Below are 23,893 nucleotides of genomic sequence, written 5' to 3'. Positions count from 1 at the left end.
TACATTTGTAACAAAAAAATATGAAAAAATATCCATTCACTAGATATATTGGTGTGACAATTCTATATTTCAAAAACTAGATTTTCCTTCTTGCTATAAAAAATATTATGCATTACCAAATAAATGTCACTTCTACAAAATGCTGATTACTGTAAATATTGAGTTATTAAAAGTTACATAAGAATATGGACAATTAATTTCTAACTATTTAAAAAAAATTAAAATCTATATTAAAAATTTCACAAATTAGTAGTTTACTTCATCTTCAAATTCTTAATGGTTTAACTACTATAGGTTTTAGAAAGTAAAGATTTGATGCAAAATGCTGATTTTAGTGTCAAGTATGACCAAAAAGTGTAACCCAGTAATAAGGGATAATCCTTAATTTCTGACCTCTAAAAACCTTGAGAATAAATAATCCTAAATCTCAAACTTAAAACTAAAATGAAATTGAAGTAAACAACATGAAAAATAATTTCTTTTTAATTTTTGGTGATATGTTGAAGTTGATAATACAAGAAACATGATTAGTGCCTATCCATTGAGCTGAGCAAGGTATGAATAGAGTATAACACATAAATAATTGTAATTTCCTAACTAGAAACATCCACATCCCCTTGACTAACACCTGGTATTAACCAAGGCACACTAATAAATTGCAATTCGTACTTGTTTTTGAGGTTCTTAAGGTGTATGACAAAAGCAACTATAAATGAGTTATACTAAATGATATGATCTAATATATAAGAATCTTATCTACATGGAACAAGATGATAATTTTCAATATGAACATTGAACAATTTTCTAAAAAGGGACTAATGCCTTAGTTCATTGGGTGGTAGAGTCAAGATTTGAAGTAACATGCAATACTCTTGTAATTCTAAATAAAGAGCTATCACAATTTATTCATCTACCAAAATTCATTAGATCTAAACATATGACCACATTGCATCCACTTGATCAGACACTACCCTATGCCTTTAAGCTTTACCTGAAAGATAAATATTGAACTATAGCTTAGATCGTTGTGTCTAAAAGATCAATGATAGAAATGCATCAATTTATCAAGAATATGCTAATACTATACTTAACCAATAAACTTCTACCAATAATTTAGCTATTTACCACTAAACTCAATGATCTTCACATTTTGATCCCTAAATAAAAGCTCATTCATAAAGAATTATTCACTAAAACAATTAATATAAATAGAATATGTCACATAGATCTATCTCAATTCATCAATTAACATTGATAACTTACTCTTAATCCTTTTCAAACTCTTAAATAGACCCTTGATCTATGTTGATTGGTTTAATCCAATGGCTAAGAGACATACTGATGTGTAATGATAAGAACACACTCTCCATTACATCCTTCCTTTGACAACTTTACAAGGACTAATACAAATATTACAAAAGAGCGTGACCACCCTTTAAAGCTAAAACATCATCACTAATCCAGAAAAAGCAACTAGTTTTAGAACAATGGTAGGTAGTGATTCATTGGCCAAACATAAAGTGGAATATGGATAGCTCCATTAAAGAGCCACAACTATAAATTTAATCGTGTATTACAGCTATAAAGTGGTTTGTGAACTGTACCACTTGCACATCTAGACGTGAATAGCCGATCTAATGTGAACCTGCCATCCATCATCCTACTTTCTAAATATTCTTAGCCTAGATTTGCACTTGTTCTAATTATATACGTAAATTAATACCTTTGAAGATTAGTATGGCATAGTTGGATCACCAATATTCAGAAGTTAGTAAACACACTAAATAAAATTAGAGGAAGGCTCTCGTTGGGCTGGCAGCTTGCGGGCTTCATGCTCTTGCTGGGCTGTCGTGCTCGCAGGTCTAGACCTCCATAAAAAAAAAAGGAAACACTTAATTAAGATCTACTGATTGTCGCTCTTTCCAGAGTAATTAAAACCTTGTTATCATTGGTCCTTATCTCATTGGTTTTTGGATTGTATTTGTTTATGCATTTGAGCACCGATTTTGTACATGGCAGCGTCTTCAAGTAAGCAACTTTCTGCCAACTTTGTGTAATTGGATGTTGGTTTGGGCTATTAACCCTCTTTTAGAGGTCCCCTAATTTTAAATATGTCCCAATTTGGTATCCCCAATTTTAGGTAAGGTGCTTTTTGGCCTAGATAAAATGTTCATAACCCAAGTATTTACTTCATTTTTATTGGCTTTAATTCAAAAATGTCGATTTTAAATTCTAGAAAAAAATTGACAATGTATCTCTTTAGTTTTATGGGCCAGTCCTAAACTACACACTAAGCAACATATTAAGCCTAGAGAATGTTAGTCAATTTTGAATGTTTACCACTTTTAAGCTTAGAAGTGTGTTCTTAGTGTGACCACACACCTTAAGCAACATATTAAGCCTAGAGAATGTTAGTCAATTTTGAATGTTTACCACTTTTAAGCTTAGAAGTGTCTTCTTAGTGTGACCACACACCTTAAGCAACATATTAAGCTTAGAAAATGTCAGTCAACTCTGAGTGTTTTAACACTTTTAAGCCTAGAAGTGTAAGCTTAGTGTTTGTGATTTATGCCGTTCCGTTTTTATGGTTTTTCTTTGAAAATTAATTGAAAATTGTGCACCAATATGAGTGTGGGATTGACTTCTAGGTAATTGAGAATGGTTACTTCTTTTATGCACTCTAATGTGAGAATCCTCTATTCTAGTTTGCTTATAGTCCTCAGCTTCAATTCCGCTTCTCGTGTTCTCTAAACCCTTGTTTATTGCTTGTAATCTCCTTTCAAATGAATACATTAGGAAAATTCATCCTTTTCATGTCGGGGAATTAACTCTACCAAACTCAACTTTGACAACCATTAATGAGGGATGACTTGGCTCCAATTTGAATTTTAACCTTTAGAATGTGTGTTAGACATTCATTAGGTTTTTGAAATCTTGTTGGGTACCAACAAAGGTTTTGAAACCATTCTCTTTCGCCACCTTGATTGTTCTTTCCTTTTTCTTTATTTTCTTTTCTTTCTTTGCCTTCGAAAGATTTGGGAACTCAGCTTTGAATCACATTTTGGGCGTCAACAAGGTTGTGGGAAGCTTGTCCATGTTTGATGCGGCTACCACAACCTCTAAGTCTCTTGATTTTTAGCACCTTCTTTTTCTTTCTTGTCGTTCATTCTTTCTTCATCTTTTTTTATTTTCTTTTTTTCTCTTTTTTCGCCAAAGTTTCTTTGGTTCTGAGTTTTGTGTAGGAACAGTGGTTTTGAAACTCTTAACTTTTGCCAATTTTGAAGAAAACTTCCCCCCTTCTTTTTTATCTTTGAAACTTTATCTTTTGAAAGAAAGAAACCTTTCAGAAAAATGTTAGGTTGTGAAAACCCTGTTGGGCCTTGACATTGGCTTTGCGATGGTTGGGGACCAAAGACAAAGACTTAAAATTTTAAATTCAAAAGGATCATTTTTTTAGACTTAACCTTGTTGGGGCTTGAATGGGTTGCGAGAACCCTGTCAGGGCCCGATGGTGGTTACAATACCAAGGATAAAACCCAACTAAGCATAAAAATGGCCATTTGTTAAGATTTCCAAGAAGGTTTTGAGGCAAAATGACATCTCTTAAGGACTCTCAAGACTTCTAAGCATTGATTTGGCCAATTAGTGAGCAAAAGGATGGTTTTGAAAATAGGGGCTAAAAACCATGGCAATAGATACTTAGGTAGATGTCGTAAATAGATACTTAGGAATATGTCGTAAAAACCATGACAATAGATACTTAGGTAGATAATTATAGGTAGATGCTTTGATCACATGTTCTTAATATGGATGTCGTTTAAGTAAATGTGGTGTACAATTATTCATTAACTTAAATTTTACATCAAGCTTTAGATCGCTGTCTTAAATGCATGGTTTATTGGTGCATTGATGTGGCATCACATGATCTGTTGCTTTTTAAATCTGAGGAAAGCATTTCATTCAATTATTAGTGCTTATGATCAACACAAACAACTTTGAAGTCACAACTACTTGTGCTGTGATATTAAAAATATTGGACAATATATCAACACATGCTATAACATCTACTGAAATATACTCAACTATGAGATCCTCTCCCTCATAAATGAATATTTATTAAAATTTTAAATAAGAGATCTTTTAATTCAAAATATGGTTTTGCTTAAACACATTACATAAAAAAACAATCAATATTGAGTATCTGCAAGAGTTTCTAGAAAAAAACTGTGTATGCTTTTTGAATCAACATTTTGGATTGCACTCAACAATCCATCGTCAACATTTTGAATTGCACTCACTTACTATAATTTGAAATGTTGATTCAAAAAATATAGATAATATTTTTCAGAAACTTGCACGTACTACATGAACTGTGGAAAGCTCATGCTTACAATCAACATGAAATTCACACTCACATAACAATTGAATACATAAACCATAAAATCTTCAACAAAACAATTTATAATTCTGAATCTCTAAAAGTACTTCGACATACTAGATGCCTATAATCAACATGGAATTCACCTTCACAAGACAATTGGATAGAAAAGCCATAAAATCTAATCAACATGGAATTCACCTTCATAAGGCAATTGAGTAGAAAAGCCATAAAATCTTCGCAAAAGGCATTTATGATTCTGAATCTGAGCATCTCTACACGATAAGGACTTTCATTTATTCAGTTTGAGCTGTAATAGCAAAATGATTAAATAAAATAATTTAACTGAAAAAAAATAAAACACATGGAGGAGCCGAGCATGTTTTTGAGTAGGAAGATGAAATCTTCCACATAAATATTGCCTACAAATTACAGTACATCCGCAGGCAATCTGAGTTCAGGAAATCTTGTTTTGAGGAAGCCATGCTAAGGGGCATAACAAGCTTCCCTGGCCGCTCTTGCCCACTTTCCCTGCTGCTGCATTTCCCACCTCAGCAATTTTATACCCATTCGGATACATGCACGGTTTGAACTCATCGTACCTCAGTTTATATACCTCCTGCTCTTCCTCTGTCTCTTGCAATTGAATCCTCTCTGTTGACCAATGGATTGGTCTCGGGGGCAAACACCACCGCACAAACGTGCCCCCGTACAGCCTTACAATGCTTTCCACGCTCCACACCACCCATTAGGGCTGAAGAGGATAACCCATTGCCTTTGCAAGTCTCTCATCAAACAGAGCATACGCAACCCGTCTGGCAAATGGGCGGAACGACACCGGCACCTTTGACAATAGCAGATCAAGCGTGGCATCCCCAATCACTCTGTTCGATTCTGAATACACCATCTTTTGGGCCTCGTATCGCCTGCTAAACGCCTCCAGTTCCTCCAAATTCTGTGGGATGTGCTTAATGCCTATGCTCTTTCCTATGTCATGCCACACTACGAATTGCGCCTGTTTCTCCCCTTCCGTCCAATTTCTGTAACCAAACCTGAAAATTAACACAAATTAGTCCTCTGCAGCAAACCCCACCTTTCACGCCCTGTTCTCCCCTTTCCCCCCCAACCAAAAATGAAGAAAAAAAGAGCGTAGAAGGCTTGCTTGGAGGTAAATCTGATGGGTTCCAGGACGAAGAGAGAAAGAGTATAGAGCAAATCGGTGTTAGATATGTTGTATTGGGCGTGAATGAAATTGAGGCGTTGAATGGCAAGAGAGCCCCTGCGGCCGTCGACCTGATTCAGAACAAATTCCTGAATAGGAATGACGGTGTCGTCGTAGCGTTTCAGGACACTGCTTGGGCAGAATTGTTGAGTAGAGTGTAATAATTTGGAAATGGAGGGAATGGCGAAGGTTCTGAAGAGTGCGAATTCAAGAGCTTTGTGGGAGAGGAAGCCGAATTCGACATAATTGGTGAGCTTGTAGAGAAGCAGGGCGTCCTCTGTCGGAGAAAGGGAGGCCAGGTAACGCCTACGCTTGGCCCTTAAAAAAAGGCAGCTAGCTTTCCACAGCACCGGAACGAGGCATACAAAAGATAGAATGTCAGGCATTTTCCTTTGAAGATAGGGTTTGACAATTTGAGAATTCATTAGCGGATCCATCATCTCTCGCAATACCTGCAAGAGGCCTTGAAACTATATCAGAAAATCACTGTTGACATTTTCACCGGCTTAAAAAAAAGTTCTCTGAGCTATTTAAAACCGCAAAATCGGATAGCATTTAGAACTGGAATGATGATTCAATCAGAGTTTGGTGTTGATGTCACCCTCTAGTAATTAGAACCCTACGAGACAGTTCGCCACCGATTTTTCTGTATAAATTAAAAAGTTAAATATTATAAACAAGGAGTTCATTCTGAGCACGAACCTATGTTTATAGGTTTTGGCTGAGAATGGAAGATTAAGGGTGTTCATTCTGTTACAATTCTGGCGAACACTGACACAAATTTTATTTACGATAGTGACAGCTCGCTGCTATTACCTTTACAACTGGCAGTGGCAACAGTTCATTTCAAACACATTGTCCAATAGATATTTTAGTAGGAGACATTTCAAACACATTCTCCAAAGATCTATGCCTGTATTTATTTGTTTATCACATTTTTATGGTCGTCTCTCATTCGTGGCAAATTTTTTTTCCAATTTTTGAGTTGGAAGCATCAATATTATATTTACAATAAAAATTAATAATTTAGGGGCATTCCAATTTTTGTGATAGAAGTAGTTGATTTAATATCTCATACTTGCTAATTTAACTTTCAATTTTTGTACTACATTGGTGCAATGTATGATAAGTACAGATAATTGAATGAAATATATCATTTGTTGTGAAAAGTAACCAATCATGTGATGCCACATCAGCTGCACAAGTATTGGGGCCCTTTTGCACACCTATTGGTCTCACTTTTTTTTGGGGCTGTTTTGGACACCTTGTTGTAGCGTCGTAAATTGTACGCACTCGCTAGGGTGGTACAATTTCACACCTAGTTTAGCACCCGCCTTAGCGCATTTTGCATTCTGCATTGCATTTCTCCTTAAGCACTTAATTAATCAAATTAATTAGGTCTAAAGTCTTATTTCATCATTCTCTACATCATAAAGTAGGGCCCTTTCACTAAAGCGCGCCCTTCGCATTTTATTCCTCCAATACATCACTTAATCAAAAACCCTAATTAAGTCCTATTTCGAACTTGGGGGCTTGGTTTCGGGGTCTAAACATCTCGAAATCCCCTGTAACTTCGGGATTCTCTCTAAAATCATCATATCCGACGGCCCTGAAAATTTGGTGAAAAGTTGTCGGGACCATGGCGCCCATGCAACATGGTCCCGGACATTTTTCCCGAAATTTTGGGAGCACGATCCAATCATAAAATAAAGCTTAACCCCAAGAAATTGGCGGGATATTCAATCTCTAGGTCGGCCAAAATACGAATTTACGACCTAGGGTTTCATACATAAAAGCTCTCTTTCCTCATTTGAAGGGATCCGATTTTTGTTTCGAGGAACTTCATATGCAGCGAAAGAGCAGATCTTTGAAGACTTCAACAATACTCAACATCATTCTATCAAGCATCTATCAAATTCATTCATTCATCCAATTAGGGCTTGGAAGACATTGAAGAACAATAGGAGATTACCGACTGAAGATTGGCTTGTACTCCTCCCTTGAGGGTTGGGTATGATTTCATATTGTTCTCATGTCCTTACATAAGCTTTGATATATCATTTATTCATGCTTTAGATCACATTGCATCTTGATTTAGAGCATTTGCATTATCATTTACAAGCAATTAGGGTTTACTTTCTAGGTTGCTCTAGTTTGCTTTCTTGCATTTTGGACCTTGCACACACACTAGGTCTGCACACACAATACATTTTACAAAACAACTTGGCTATTCGTGGAGGTGGAAATCACCAAAGCGGGGGTTTGACTAAGGCAAAACCCTATATAGCCGCCCTTCCCCCTTTTCAGATATTATTGCAGGTTTCGGGATTCGGACGACGCCGCAGGACACAGATCCGGAAAGAGGAGACTGAGACAGAACTCTGTGTGCAATTGCAGCTCAGAAGACTGGGACAGGGGCGCTGGGCGCCCTAGTCCTACCAGGACAGGGGCGCTAGGCGCCCTGGTCCTTGGGACAGAGGCGCTGGGCGCCCTGGTCCTCCGGACAGACAACTTTCCGACAGTTTCCAGACAGTGTTTCAGGGTGCAAAACAGTGGTTTCCGGTGCAGTTTTCAGGACAGTGGCGCCCGCGCCCCCGTCCTGAACATTTTCAGTCTGATTTCGACTCCAGGTACATATCTGCATTCTTATTTTATCCTTACATTTACAGCTGTTCATTGTTTAATCTCAATTCTGCAAACTTGTTACTAGTTCATACTTACATTTCGAGGTTAGGGTTTGAACTTGTATCATTTTAGCTTTCAATTTCAACAAGGGAATAGAAATCCTAATAGATATCCCGTGGCTCTCTCTTTCACCAAAAGAAGTAGCCAACCGTGCGATATCTCTAGGCTCTTTCGTATTCCGCAATGTGTGTCAAAAGTTAGGATTAGGGTACATTGTCCTAGTCTCGCTTTTTCCCCTACACATTTTGGTGAACCCGACGTGAATCTATCATTGCTTCCTCTTGCATTGCATGTGTTAGATCTAGATCTAGATTTAGTGTGTTTTCATTTCATTTCATTAAAAGAGAAAAAGAAAAAAAAAAAAAAAAAAAGGGGAGAGAACTTGTGTTTCTTTGCATTGTGTGTTTAAATTTTAGGCAATCTTTTCAAAATGTCAGATTTTTATTTGCAAAATGTTCATGCATTTGATGATTATTATGAGTATAGCCAAGATGAATTAGATGAAGCTTTAGATGAGTTTTTAAACCCTAAGGATGCTAAACCTTCATTTTACCAAAAACTCATAAACCTTGTTACTATGCCATTTAGGTGTGATGAGAAAGATAAGTCGAATGATTCCTCTCAAGGATACATTCCTATCCACTCTTCCCCTGAATCTAGTAACACGGTTGTTTTCAATAATCCCCTCTATGAGGAGATGTCTCCTTTTGAATCAAAAGACAAACCTTTTAACCGATATGATTATGCTTTGTTGGATGATGCCCTTGATGACTTTGTGGCCTTGTCGAAACCTATAAACAAAAACAAGACCTCTAAGTTGGTTAACATGATAAATTTGAATGAATATAACAAACCTCTCTTTGAAGTCCAAGGTGCTTATCCTTCTCCCACCTTTCAAATTCCTAAGACTCCTCTCCTTACTGTCCAAGGGAGGTATGATCATGATTCCTTTTGTACTCCGAATAAACCAATCATTACCGTACAAGGAAGACAACCTATAAGTCCTTACAATTATGCTAAGCAAATAACTAGAGAGAGTTATCATGCGGTTGCCCATACTTATCATACCAGAAATAATAAGCAACCTAATCCTCCTCCTGTTGTTCCAGTCTCTCTTCCTAATCCTCAACCAATTCTTCCTCAAGCTCCCCGTATTTCGCAAGTTATGGGTAAGGAATATGATCTCATAGAACAGCTTAAGGCTACCCCTGCTAAGATATCCCTTTGGGATTTGATTCAAACTTCTTCCGCTCATCATGGAATGTTACAAGATGCCTTGAAAGATTTGAATGTTCCTCCACCGAATACATCTAGTAATATAGCATCTTTTGTTAACTCTGTGATGAATCCTAAACCTCAAATTGTGTTTACGCAAGATGAGTTGCCTACTAGTGAAGTCCAACAACAATATGATCCCTTGATGATTGTGGTTGTCATGAAAGACACTGCTATAAGACGAACACTAGTAGATAATGGCTCTGGCCTTAATGTGTGTAGCATCAATCTATTGCATAAGATGAATGTGGATACATCTCTTATGGAGCCTGACTCTCGTTCTATTCGTGGCTTTGACAATGTGGCTAAGACTTCATTGGGTATCATCACCTTACCTCTCACAGTGGGACCTGTTACTTTGCCTACTCCTATCCATGTTATGCCGGGAAATTTAACATACAACTTGTTATTAGGGAGGCCTTGGATTCACAGCATGCAAGCTGTCCCCTCTACATTGCATAGACAAGTTAAATTCATCTATAACAATAAGACATATACTTTGATGGGAGATACTAATTTTCAAGCTTGTCTACAAACATCTAATTCCAAAGGAGATTCTTCTAAGCCATCCTCGTCTAGTGATGAATCTTTAAACAAGAAACCTATCAATGAGTCTTCGCTTTCCGATGATCAAAATCCCTGGGATGAATCTAGAATTCCTAAGGAAGATCCTTCTCGGCTTGAAACTACACATAAAAAGGATTTTGATCCTGAGAAGGTTCTCGTAGAAGATGATTGGGGATCTCTTGACTTTAACCCTACCTTTGTGGGTGAATATAAGATTCCTTCTAGAGAACTTAAAGTTGAAAAGAAGGAAGAAGCTGAAAATCACAAAGTTGGAAAGAAAGAAGAAACTAAAAGACAATCAACCCTGCCTGAAGCTATGAGTAATAATTTTGTGGCCGCTTCTCAAACTTCCTCTTCTCACATCTATAACTATGAAGAGTTTGATTCTTTATCTTATGAAAAACCACCTTCTTTTCCTAAAATGGCTGATCGCTATGGTCGTGGTTTTCACATTTTTGCTAAGCATGGGTATCATGGAAAAGGTTGTGGTGCTAATGAACAAGGGATTAGAGTTCCTCTAGAGACTAATTTTCAACATTATGCCTTTGGACTTGGCTATAATCCCTGCAGACGTACTAAAGCCTCTAAAAGACCATGCATTAGTGTTAATGCCATCTCTACATCTTTATCAATACAACACCCTGAGTATATTGATGAGGATTCTTTGGGTGATTGTGCTCTAGATATCTTCCCTACCGACGACGCTTTAGCTGAGTTCTTGGGAGCCTATGACACTCTTCCTCGTTATCATCACAATAGGGGACTCCCTTATTGTTTGAACACTGAAGCTTATTTTGGAAAAGAGATTGATAATGATAAGACTGTGAAAGAATTCCCTCAGTTAAAGGATACTCCTCAACAAAGTAATCTCCTCATAAGTGATACCCTTGATGTTAAGATGGATCCTTGCAACAAAGAAAAAATCATTAAAATTGGAAAATGTTTGGATGAAGAGGAACAGAAACAATATGAAGAACTATTGCATGAATTCCCTGAGATTTTTGCTTGGGCATATTCTGACATGCCTGGTATAGATCCTAAGATTGTTACTCATAATATCGTCTTAGTACCTGATGCTAAGCCCGTGAAACAAAAGATTCGAAAAATGAATCCTAAGATAGCTTTGCTTGTTAAAGCTGAGATTGAAAAGTTATTGGAGGCTGGATTTATCCGCCCTATTGACTATTCCCCATGGATTTCAAACATTGTCGCTGTGGCTAAACCAGATAACAAAATAAGAATGTGTACCGACTTTCGGGATCTAAATAAGGCTTCTTTAAAAGATGATTTCCCTCTTCCAAACATTGATATGATAGTTGATTCTACGGCAGGACATGCCCTCTTATCCTTCATGGATGGTTTTTCAGGCTACAATCAAATTTTCATTAACCCTCAAGATCAATACAAAACCGCTTTCACCACTCCTTGGGGTACGTTTTGTTGGATAATGATGCCTTTTGGACTTAAAAACGCCGGTGCAACTTATCAATGAGCGATGACCCTTATCTTTCATGATTATATGCATAAGATTTTAGAGGATTACGTTGATGATATTTTGGCTAAATCCTTTCTTCGCATGGATCATGTTAAAGTCCTTCGTCAAATCTTCGAAAGAATTCGTAAATATCACATGCGCTTGAATCCCCGAAAATGTGTTTTTGGTGTGGATAGTGGAAAACTATTAGGGTTCATAGTTTCGCATCGTGGGATTGAGGTGGACACTAAGAAAATAGATGCTATTGTTAACATGCCACCTCCTCGAAATGTATCTCAACTTAAAAGCTTACAAGGAAATATTCAAGCTATTCGTAGGTTTGTGTCTCAACTTGCGGATCGTACCTTTCCTTTTACTCAACTTCTTAAAAAGGATATCACTTTTCAGTGGAATGAGGATTGTCAACAAGCATTTGAAGATTTAAAAGTGTATTTAGCTAGTCCTCCTATTCTTCAACCTGCCGAACCTTCTAAACCCTTTATCCTGTATACAGCTGCTTCTTCTCATGCTCTCGCAGCATTGTTAGCACAACATGATAAAGATGGTAAGGAGTGTCCGGTGTATTACATAAGTCGTACCTTACTCGATTATGAGACCCGATATTCTGTGATAGAAAGACAATGCTTGGCCGTGGTGTTTGCGACTCAGAAATTGAGACATTATCTTTTAAATTCAGAAGTCCATGTCATGGTTAAGTTTGATCCGTTGAAGCATCTTTTCTCTAAAACTGATTTATCAGGACGTCTCGCTAAGTGGGTTATGATGTTAACTGAATTTGACCTTAAATTTGTTTCACAAAGAGCAATTAAAGGACAAGCGTTGACTGATCACTTAGTTGAGGCTCCTTCACCTTTTTCATTCCCTAACCCTGAGTCCTTTCCTGATGACTTCATTCTTTCTATAGAGAAAGATGAAACTTGGGAGTTATATTTTGATGGCTCTAAGTGTCGTACGGGATCGGGGGCAGGTGTTGTTTTGGTTTCTCCTACAAAGAAACCTATTCCCTTATCATATCGTCTAAATTTCCTGTGTACCAATAACATTGCTGAGTATGAGGCTCTTATAGCAGGAATAAAAGCAGCCCTAGCTCTTAATATAAAACACATACATATCTATGGAGATTCGCAATTAATTATAAGACAAGTAACAGGAATATATCAAGCAAAACAAGACAAATTATCACAATATAAAGACCTTGCTATATCTTTATTACAAAATTTCGATTCTTATACCATGGAACCTGTCCCTCGAAAAGATAACCGACATGCGGATGCGATGGCATGTGTGGCTTCGTTAGTATCTTTAGAGGACCCTATGGTCGATCTTAACTTTGTTATTCACAATCTTACTTCTCCAGCTATTGAAGATGATTCTAGCTTGGTAACATGTTGTGACTTTGTAGACTCAGATGAATGGTTCTCGCATATTGTAAGATATTTGACCGATGGTACCTTCCCTGATTCTGCTAATAGGAACACTAGGGCTAGAATCCGCAAGTTGTCTGCTAGGTATATCATCCTTTCTAATGTCCTTTATCGAAGGGGTTATGATGGTCTTCTTCTTCGTTGTCTTAACAAGTCGGAAATCCCTGTTGCTCTTGAAGAGGCACATTCGGGTGCCTGTGGGGGGCATTTTGGGGGCAAATCCCTGGTTCATAGGTTGCTTCGTATGGGATACTATTGGCAAACTATGCAGAAGGATTCCTTCTCATTTGTTAAGAAATGTCACCAATGTCAACAACACAATAATCTGATTCATGCTCCTACCCAAGAACTTCGTTCTCAAGTAGCTTCTTGGCCTTTCTCCGCATGGGGTTTGGATCTTATTGGAAAAATCTCTCCTCCTTCATCTCAAGGACACACCTTCATTATAACTGCAACAGATTACTTTACGAAGTGGGTAGAAGCTATTCCTCTTCGCTCTACTACTGCTGAAGTGATTTGTCAATTTCTTCTAGAAAACATTATTTCTCGATTTGGGATACCTTCCACTATTATCTCAGATAATGGAACATCGTTTAAGAACAAGGACGTGAAGAAATTCCTTGAGAAGTATCATATCAAACATCGATTTTCTACACCGTATTACCCTCAGTCAAATGGTCAAGCCGAATCATCCAATAAGATAATTGAGCAAATTCTTCGTAAAACCGTAAATAAGCATGGTAAGGATTGGAGTAACCAGCTAATCTACGCTCTTTGGGCCTACCGAACGAGTGTACGAATTGCTACGGGAACTACTCCTTATAATCTTGTTTATGGTGTTGACAGTATTATGCCCTTAGAGTTAGAAATTCCATCACTTAGGGTTTCTCTTAAAGGTATAGTAGATGATGACTCCTATAGAGAACAACGACTTCAACAGCTTGAGATGCTTGATGAACAACATATAAACGCTCTTGAGCATATTCAAGCGTATCACAAAACCCTACAGCGAAGCTATAATGATAAGGTCATTCAACGTTCCTTCTCAGTAGGTGATTTAGTCCTTTATGAGAATTAGCGCAATGTGAATGCCTTGCCGGCCGAAAAGGGAAAATTTAGTCCTAATTGGCTTGGACCATATATCGTCATTGAGGATTATGGATCAGGTGCTTACAAAATAGCGGATGTAGACGGTACGCCTCTTAAAGAACCTATCAATGCTATGCACTTGCGTAGATATTATGCTTAAATTCTTCACTTCTTATCTATCTTCTTCAACATTGGATAATATGTTAGTGTTTCTTAATTAAAAGCAAAATAGAATTAAATGTTATGATGTTTGATCTATATTGCTTCGTTCCTGACAAGCATTTCTTCTTACTTTATAGTTTGTCTTGAATTCATTAATGTAAATTGTAAAAGGTTTACATTTTTATAATGCTAGCATATTATACAGTGTTTTTATGTGTTAAGTAGAATCGTATCATGTTGTGTTTAAGTTCACAATTAAATCACATTAGTTATATGATTCTTAGACTTAATGCATATTTCTTCCTTATCATCAATGTCGTACTTGATTAAATATTTTAATTAAGTCACACATGTATCAATTTAATCATGGAGCATTGAGAAATCAATCACATAGAAATTAAATTCTGAACATACATGTACATTTACCAAATGTATTAGATTTAATCAAAACAAAATATACATTGTTTTAGGCATTAAAGATAACACATTTGAGACAGAACGAGAAGCATGTATATATACATATATATGTGTGGATCGTATACAAACATAGGTCACTGTATATCCAAAATGTGATCTCTCTCTTACATCATACAATCATCTCCTATCCCTAGGGCTAGTGGCTGGAGAGTGTCGACTGGATGCTCCCTCCTGATCTGGCCGTGGAGGTGGACCCATGGGTGTGTAGCGCGATACAGATCGTGATTGACTCCGAGAGGAACTCCTACGATCCCTATCCATGAGGATCGCACGATAGGTGGTAGCCTCGGTCTGGGCCGCTACTAGATCTCGCCGCACCTGCTGGAGGTCCTCTGATAAGACTCTCTCTCTCTGCCCCGCCTGATGGAGATCCTCTGATAGGACTCTCTCTCTCTGCCGCGCCTGATGGAGATCCTCCGATAGGACTCCCTCTCTCTGCCGCGCCTGACAGAGATCCTCTGATAGGATTCTCTCTCTCTCCCTCCATATATCTACCTGTAATCGGAATGGGAAAAACAAATCCTCATGCCGACCCGCGTTCCCCTGAGGCCTGTAGGTAATCTGTGAGGAACTGGGAATCTGTGCTATCATGGAGATATCTGTCATTGCCTGCTGAATCAAGGAACACCAGTCCTACACATTAGCTGTGGCAGTAGAATAGATCTTTGTTAGTACCATTCTATATCATCAAAGCATTAATCAATCAATATAAACCTACTATACCTGGATCTCCCTCGCGCCAGTAGGGATCATGATATGGTAGCATCTGTGACTGGGAACCGCTAGGCTCCCCTCGCTCGAATACTCTATCCATGATGGGTGTAGGCTGGACGGTACTGGTGACAGGTCTCCGTCTCACCTGCTGTTCCTCCTGTTGGGGAATAAAAGGTGGATCCAGAGCTATGGTATCGTCTCCTGAATGGTGGGGAGCTGCATCCGACTCCTCCTCATCATCTCTATCATCCTCCTCGTCGTCCTCCTCATCATCCTCATCCTCATCTGCATCATCACCTGCATCCTCCTCATCCTCCTCTCTATCTGCATCCTCATCCTCCTCCTCCTCGTCACTGGGCTGATCGCCTGTAGGTGGATCAGGATCTCCCGCCTCCTCATGACCCTCTCCCTCATCTGGCTCCTCTGACCTGGATCCCTCGTCCTCATCTCGGTCTCCATGTCTCCATGGGCCTGGATAGCCTGTCGGATGATCTGGTGGAAAGATAGGACCTGGATATGATCTCATGAACCATGAAACATATCTACGCTGTGCTCCAGGCTCTGCAAAATAGTCAGTGACTACATCCTGATCTGATCCCTCCAAGTCTGTCGTCTCGATATCATCCACCATCGGTCTCGCTACTGCTCTAGGTCTGGGAAGGACCCGTGAGTGTCGAGTATAGATGGGCACATCGGCTGGAACACACTGCTCTAGTCTGAACTGCCTCCGTACTCGGTCGAAGTAGAAAGGGACTATGATGTGTGCATATCGTCCTCGCAGTAGGCGGTTCCTCTGTAGACATGCTAACTATCTCTCCATACCATCCCATCTGTGCATCAGTAGGTAAGGTCTCCACACTATCACCTCGGATGTCAGTTTGTCAATAGTCACTCTCCAATACAACAAATCCCCAAATCTCCACTCGCTAGTCAGTGGATAAGCGAACACCCTAGGTCGCTCGCTCGCTATACTCAGTGGATAGCCGACGGGCCTGGTGCATGTGAAGTGCTCTAAGATCCACACCTGCAGAAGTGTGCATGTCATCAAGCTACAACCCTGTCCGAATACATACTCCTCAAGGTCGTGATAGAGATGTGCAAGCATACTCCGACCCCATGCATAAACTCTCCTATGTCTCTCCATCCCTCTGATACACCATGTGAGGCCCCCATGCATGTGTGTCCCTCGCCCATTAGGGCAGACGGCTAGTGCTATGATGGCTATCATGAGGCGTGTCAGAAGTGGTATCTCTCCTGTAGGATGTAAGAGCCAGCTGACCATGATACGACCTCTCATCTCGCTCGGCATGACTCTCCCTATGCAGTACATCTGCTCCCTCTGATGATCCTCTGCTACCCGATCAGTCACATATGTGACTGTCGCTCCTCTGATAGGAAGACACAGTATACGGTACACATCCTCGAGTGTGACCGTCAGCTCTCCTACCGGAAGGTGAAAGGTACAGGTGTCAGGATCCCATCTCTCCATCAGTGCCATCAGCATCGCAGGATGAAATCGAATGGCCGGCATAAGAATCATGTACCACAATCCTACTATCGATAGGGTGTCTCTCTCTGACTGAGTTAGCCATGGAATCTGGTCTCGCAAAGTGCGAAGGATGTGTCCCGCTGTATGCTCTCTCATGTACGGGAGACCCTGCAAAATGAAAACATGACCAAAATCAGTACTCAATCATCGAAATCACAAATGCAAACTGTTGAACATTGAATGCTTGCCTTATAACCCCTCGCCAGGCCCTGATTGGGGACCATGGCGCCCTGTCAGGGACCATGGCGCCCTGAGGGGACCATGGCGCCCTGTCAGGGACCATGGCGCCCTGCAAGGACCATGGCGCCCCTGTCAGGGACCATGGCGCCCTGGGGGGACCAGGGCGCCCCTTAGGGACCAGGGCGCCCTAGGTGGGCCCCGGTCGGCGTTCAGGGTCCGCATTCGATCACGGAAAAGTCAAACATGCGAGAAATCAAAAGTCAAACGTTCAGTCAACTCACCTCGTCCAGTGGCTCGTCGTCGATCACGGCCTGGCGCAGGATCTCGATCCTCGTGGGACGCTCCGGTCGTTGTGAAGGCATGATGACTAGGTGGGCTCCGCTGCACTGAATAGTATCCTGAAATTGGCAAAGTGACGAATACAAGTGTCACTTTCAAAGTATATACTCTCGTTTGTCTATTCTTACTTCTCGAAACCCTAATTTTTCCCCTATCATTCATTTTATCATAACTTGGGTTTGGGAGATGCGATTTTCGAGCCGTTTGTTGCATTGGAATCGTATTTTCCTTCTCCTACTCTCGGGATGTTCCAAAAAGTGCTCTGATGAAGCCTATTTAGTGAACACCCCTCATCAACACTCTATTACACAATTTGTCGCAAGTAAACATGCTACCCTGTTTCACCTCCCTAAATAAGCAAGTCGAAACAGGGGGGGGCATATAGCTACTCACAGATTTCATCACTTTCCCTAGTAAGCATTAGGTGATTTTGTGATCTAACGTTTGTTTTGTAGGGTGTGGTTCCTAACCGTGTACTGCAGATACCGCTGGGGGCTTCGTCCGACGACTTATGGATATATCCTTTTTTCAAATAATGTTTACTTTTCTGTACTTTAGCTTGCATATGCACGTAGTACTCATATGATCGCTAAAGTGGGGGCTAAATGTAGTGTCGTAAATTGTACGCACTCGCTAGGGTGGTACAATTTCACACCTAGTTTAGCACCCGCCTTAGCGCATTTTGCATTTTGCATTGCATTTCTCCTTAAGCACTTAATTAATCAAATTAATTAGGTCTAAAGTCTTATTTCATCATTCTCTACATCATAAAGTAGGGCCCTTTCACTAAAGCGCGCCCTTCGCATTTTATTCCTCCAATACATCACTTAATCAAAAACCCTAATTAAGTCCTATTTCGAACTTGGGGGCTTGGTTTCGGGGTCTAAACATCTCAAAATCACCTGTAACTTCGAGATTCTCTCTAAAATCATCATATCCGACGGCCCTGAAAATTTGGTGAAAAGTTGTCGGGACCATGGCGCCCATGCAACATGGTCCCGGACATTTTTCCCGAAATTTTGGGAGCACGATCCAATCATAAAATAAAGCTTAACCCCAAGAAATTGGCGGGATATTCAATCTCTAGGTCGGCCAAAATACGAATTTACGACCTAGGGTTTCATACATAAAAGCTCTCTTTCCTCATTTGAAGGGATCCGATTTTTGTTTCGAGGAACTTCATATGCAGCGAAAGAGCAGATCTTTGAAGACTTCAACAATACTCAACATCATTCTATCAAGCATCTATCAAATTCATTCATTCATCCAATTAGGGCTTGGAAGACATTGAAGAACAATAGGAGATTACCGACTGAAGATTGGCTTGTACTCCTCCCTTGAGGGTTGGGTATGATTTCATATTGTTTTCATGTCCTTACATAAGCTTTGATATATCATTTATTCATGCTTTAGATCACATTGCATCTTGATTTAGAGCATTTGCATTATCATTTACAAGCAATTAGGGTTTACTTTCTAGGTTGCTCTAGTTTGCTTTCTTGCATTTTGGACCTTGCACACACACTAGGTCTCCACACACAATACATTTTACAAAACAACTTGGCTATTCGTGGAGGTGGAAATCACCAAAGCGGGGGTTTGACTAAGGCAAAACCCTATATAGCCGCCCTTCCCCCTTTTCAGATATTATTGCAGGTTTCGGGATTCGGACGACGCCGCAGGACACAGATCCGGAAAGAGGAGACTGAGACAGAACTCTGTGTGCAATTGCAGCTCAGAAGACAGGGACAGGGGCGCTGGGTGCCCTGGTCCTGCCAGGACAGGGGCGCTGGGCGCCCTGGTCCCTGGGACAGAGGCGCTGGGCGCCCTGGTCCTCCGGACAGACAGCTTTCCGATAGTTTCCAGACAGTGTTTCAGGGTGCAAAACAGTGGTTTCCGGTGCAGTTTTCAGGACAGTGGCGCCCGCGCCCCCGTCCCGAACATTTTCAGTCTGATTTCGACTCCAGGTACATATCTGCATTCTTATTTTATCCTTACATTTACAGCTGTTCATTGTTTAATCTCAATTCTGCAAACTTGTTACTAGTTCATACTTACATTTCGAGGTTAGGGTTTGAACTTGTATCATTTTAGCTTTCAATTTCAACAAGGGAATAGAAATCCTAATAGATATCCCGTGGCTCTCTCTTTCACCAAAAGAAGTAGCCAACCGTGCGATATCTCTAGGCTCTTTCGTATTCCGCAATGTGTGTCAAAAGTTAGGATTAGGGTACATTGTCCTAGTCTCGCTTTTTCCCCTACACACTTGTCAAAAAGCATGTTGATGTGACCCTGAAACCTTAGTTATAAGCAGATGTAAGATTTTGAAAAACACGAAGTTAGGGTGCACAACTAGTGGATCCTCTTTCCTATAATAGTTAATTTTTAATATCATTTTTGATTTAGATTGTGTTGGTTTATATTCAAGTTTCAAATCATATTTTGTAATCCATCATCAAAATAATAAAAAAAGGAGATTTATTATGTCCTCTATTCATTTATGTATATAAAATTGTACATAAAAACAATCTGCCACCTCTATGGTATAGACATGAAATATGTCTCTGAATGGCATCAACCATAGCCAATTAACCAAATTAGAACTATAACTATCAACACTTATCTATAGCTATAACTACAGATCCCTAGAGAACCAACAAAAAATGGGAAAAATAAACCACATTTCTAATCTTTAATCCCCGCTCTGGAAGATCATGACTGAAATCTGCATCAACTTCATGGTGATCCTTTTTGATATAGCTGCAGGAAAGGAATGAAGCATAAGTTTCTAGAGGGCCTAAAATTGAAAGTTATAATTTCTCCTTCCATTCAACCTGAGTGAATAGGGTTTGAATGTTTCCAAAACGATCAACCTTATCTCCCACTCTGAAAGAGGAAATAGACACCACTCCCCTGAATTCCGCTCCGAGAATGGGCAGTCCTGTATCGGTTGAGCTTTGACATCATCTTCTCCTCCAGCCTAACTTTACGTCTTGGAAAGACAAAACATAGACCCGATTTTTTGGACTGCAAACGGGCTTTCAGGATTTAAACTGCTAAAAATGAGGAAAAATAGAACACATGAAGGAGCCAAGCATGTTTTTGAGTGGGAAGATGAAGGCTCTCACATAATAAATAGATATATTTCTTGCCTACAAATTTACACAAACCCGCAGAACGCCGTTTAGATAGCATTCTGGGTATCAGGTAATCTTGTTTTGAGAGAGGCAGGCTAAGGGGCATAACAAGCTTCCCTGGCCGGTCTTGCCCACTTTCCCTCCTGGTGCTTTTCCCACCTCCGCAATTTTATACCCGTTCGAATATATGCACGGTTTGTAATCATCGTACCTCAGTTTATATACCTCCTGCTCTTCCTCTGTTTCTTGCAATGGAATCCTCTGCACTGACCAATGCATTGGCCTCAGGGGCAAACATCACCGCACAAATGAGCCCCCACACAGCCTTATCATGCCTTGTACGCTCCACACCAGCCAGTAGGGCTGAGGAGGGTAACCCATTGCCTTCACAAGTCTCTGATCAAACAGAGCATATGCCACCCGTCTGGCAAATGGGCGGAATGATGCCGATACCTTTGACAATAGCAAATCAAGCGTGGCATCCCCAATCACTCTGTTCGATTCCGAATACACCATGTGTTGGGCTTCGTATTGCTTGCTAAACGCTGCCATTTCCTTCAAACTGTGAGGGATATGCTTAATGTCCAAGCGCTTTCCTATGTCATGCCACACTACAAATTGCACTTGCTTCTCCCCTTCCGTCCAATTTCTGTAACCAAACCTGAAAATAAATGCAAATTAATCCTCTATAGCAGAAACCCCCTTTTACCCCTGTCATCCCCTTACCCCAACAAAAAAAGAAGAAGAAAAGAGTGTAGAAGGCTTACTTGGCTATAAATCTGATGGGCTCGAGGACGAAGAGAGAAAGAGTATAGAGCAAATTAGCATTAGAGATGTTGTAGTGGGCGTGAATTGTTAGTTTGTTAGTTTGTTAGCTTGGACAGTTGTTTGTCCATTTGCTAAATAATTAGTAAATAATTGTTTGCTAACAAATGTAGTTAGAGTTGAAACAATTCTTATTAATTATTTGACTCTTTTTAGAAACTTCTAGCAACCAATTTGGTTAGGGTTGTTTAGTTGTTTTAATCTTAGCCGTTGATTAAGAATGAATCTCAGTCGTTGGTTTTCCAGTGAGAGTAGTATATAAGGGGGTCAGGGGGCATTTGGAAAACAATGAATGAATGAATGAATTGTGTGAAGAACTTGTAGTGTTAGCAAGTAATCTTGCAGTGTTAGCAAGGGTGCAGTGATAGCGTTGGGATAGTAGCGGGGTGGAATCTCAGTAGGAGAAATTGGGAGGTCGTCGAAGCTCTGCTAGTAACAGGCAAGCAGTATTTGTATCTCTTGATTTGTTGTAGTTAATATATATTCCTCATCTGCAGTATTGGTTTTCCCTTCGGGGTTTTTCTAGGGACAATTGTCCGAAAATATTGTGTTCATTGTGTTGTGCATTTATATGAGTTTGTGAAACTATAGTTGTGTTATTTTCCAATATTTGTTTCTCAAATAATCTATCAAAGATAGGAGGATAATAATCAGTAATTGTAATAGATTTTTCACATGGTATTAGAGCTAAGTTAAGGGTAGAAGAGATTTACCCTAGGCGAAGAAAATTGAGGGTTTATAAAACCTAGTTTAACCTCTTTAGAATTTTTATTTGCTTTAATCTTTGAGATGGCCTCAGTTGGTTTAAGAGATCAGGATAGATTGGATGGAGCCTCTAATTTTGGTGTTTGGAAAGCCAGAATTTCTTTATTGCTAGAAGAGAATGGTATCAAGGAATATGTTACCATTGCTGTGACTGTACCTACAGATGCAACATAGCTTGCAACATACAAGAAGGATGATTCCAAGGCGAGGAGGCTAATCCTTGATGGTGTCAAGGACCATATAGTTCCACATATTGTAGAGTTAGATACTGCAAAGAAGATGTGGCACACCATTCTGAATTCGTACCAGAATGCTACCACTAATCGGAAGCTGATTCTCAGAGAAAAGCTGAGGAATACCCGAATGAATAAGGGAGAAGACGTGATGAGTTACCTCACCAGACTCAGACTTGTCAAGGATGAGTTAGCGACTATTGGAGATAAACCAAGTGATGATGAGCTAGTACGGATAGCCCTAAATGGTTTTTCTAAGCAGTGGGATGTCTTTGTTCAAGTTGTGAATGGACAAGACACCTTACCAAGTTGGGATCGACTCTGGAGTGACTTTACTCAGGAGGAGCTTAGACTAAGCCTTGTCAATGGAGCCAACAATAAGAGTCAGAAAAGTGAGGTAAAACAGGAGAACGTTGCCCTAGCGGGTAAAGGAAAATCAAAGAAGGGGTCCAACAAAGGATCAAATCCACAAGGTGAGAAGAAGAAGAAAGACTTGTTGAAGATCCAATGCTACGGTTGTCACGAGTTTGGCCACTATATCAGCGATTGCCCCGAAAGGAAGAAGAATAACAAGAAAGGCAAGAAGCAAGTTGCAGCTTCAGCAAGTGCAGATGAGCTCTCAAATAGAATGGAAGATGAGTTTGCACTCATAGCATGTATGGTTATCTCAACCTCACAGAGTGTTTGGTACATAGATAGTGGGGCGTCATTTCATAGGACAGGAGTTAGAGAATACTTCTTTAGTTATGAGGAGGAGAGCACCAGAATCCAGATCTCTATGGGAAACATGTCCAAACTCAACTCAGTTGGGAAAGGGACTGTTCAGTTTCAGAGGGAGAATGGTAAGATGATTCCTCTTCGTGATGTGTTGCTTGTTCTAGGCTTAGGGATGAATTTGATTTCTGTATCTATCCTTCAGGACAAAGGGTACAATGCACTCTTTAGAGGGGCACATGTATTGATTAAGCATAAGGATTGGAAATCACCCATAGCTATTGGAGTTAGGAGTGGTCGACTTTATAGGTTGCAGTTTGATACTCCTAAGGCACTCCTGAGCAGCAGTAATCCTAGAGATCTTGGAGAGCTATGGCATAGGAGAATGGGCCATATACACAATGGAGCACTTAAATTGCTTCGTGAGACTATGACAGGTGTTCCAGAGGTGAGCACAGAGCATGATGATATATGTAAGGGATGTGTGTTGGGGAAGTTTGCGAAAACATCTTTTCCAAGAAGTGACACAAGATCTGAGGGTGTTCTTGATCTAGTACATTCAGATGTATGTGGACCTATGTTGATGAAGTCTCTCAGAGGGTATGAGTATTTTGTTACTTTTATTGATGATTTTTCCAGGAAGACTTGAATATACTTCTTGAA

The sequence above is a fragment of the Cryptomeria japonica genome, chromosome 9 (genome assembly GCF_030272615.1).
Source record: "Cryptomeria japonica chromosome 9, Sugi_1.0, whole genome shotgun sequence".
Lineage (NCBI taxonomy): Eukaryota > Viridiplantae > Streptophyta > Pinopsida > Cupressales > Cupressaceae > Cryptomeria > Cryptomeria japonica.
The sequence above is the reverse complement of the archived record's forward strand: the minus strand, read 5'-3'. Positions refer to the sequence as shown.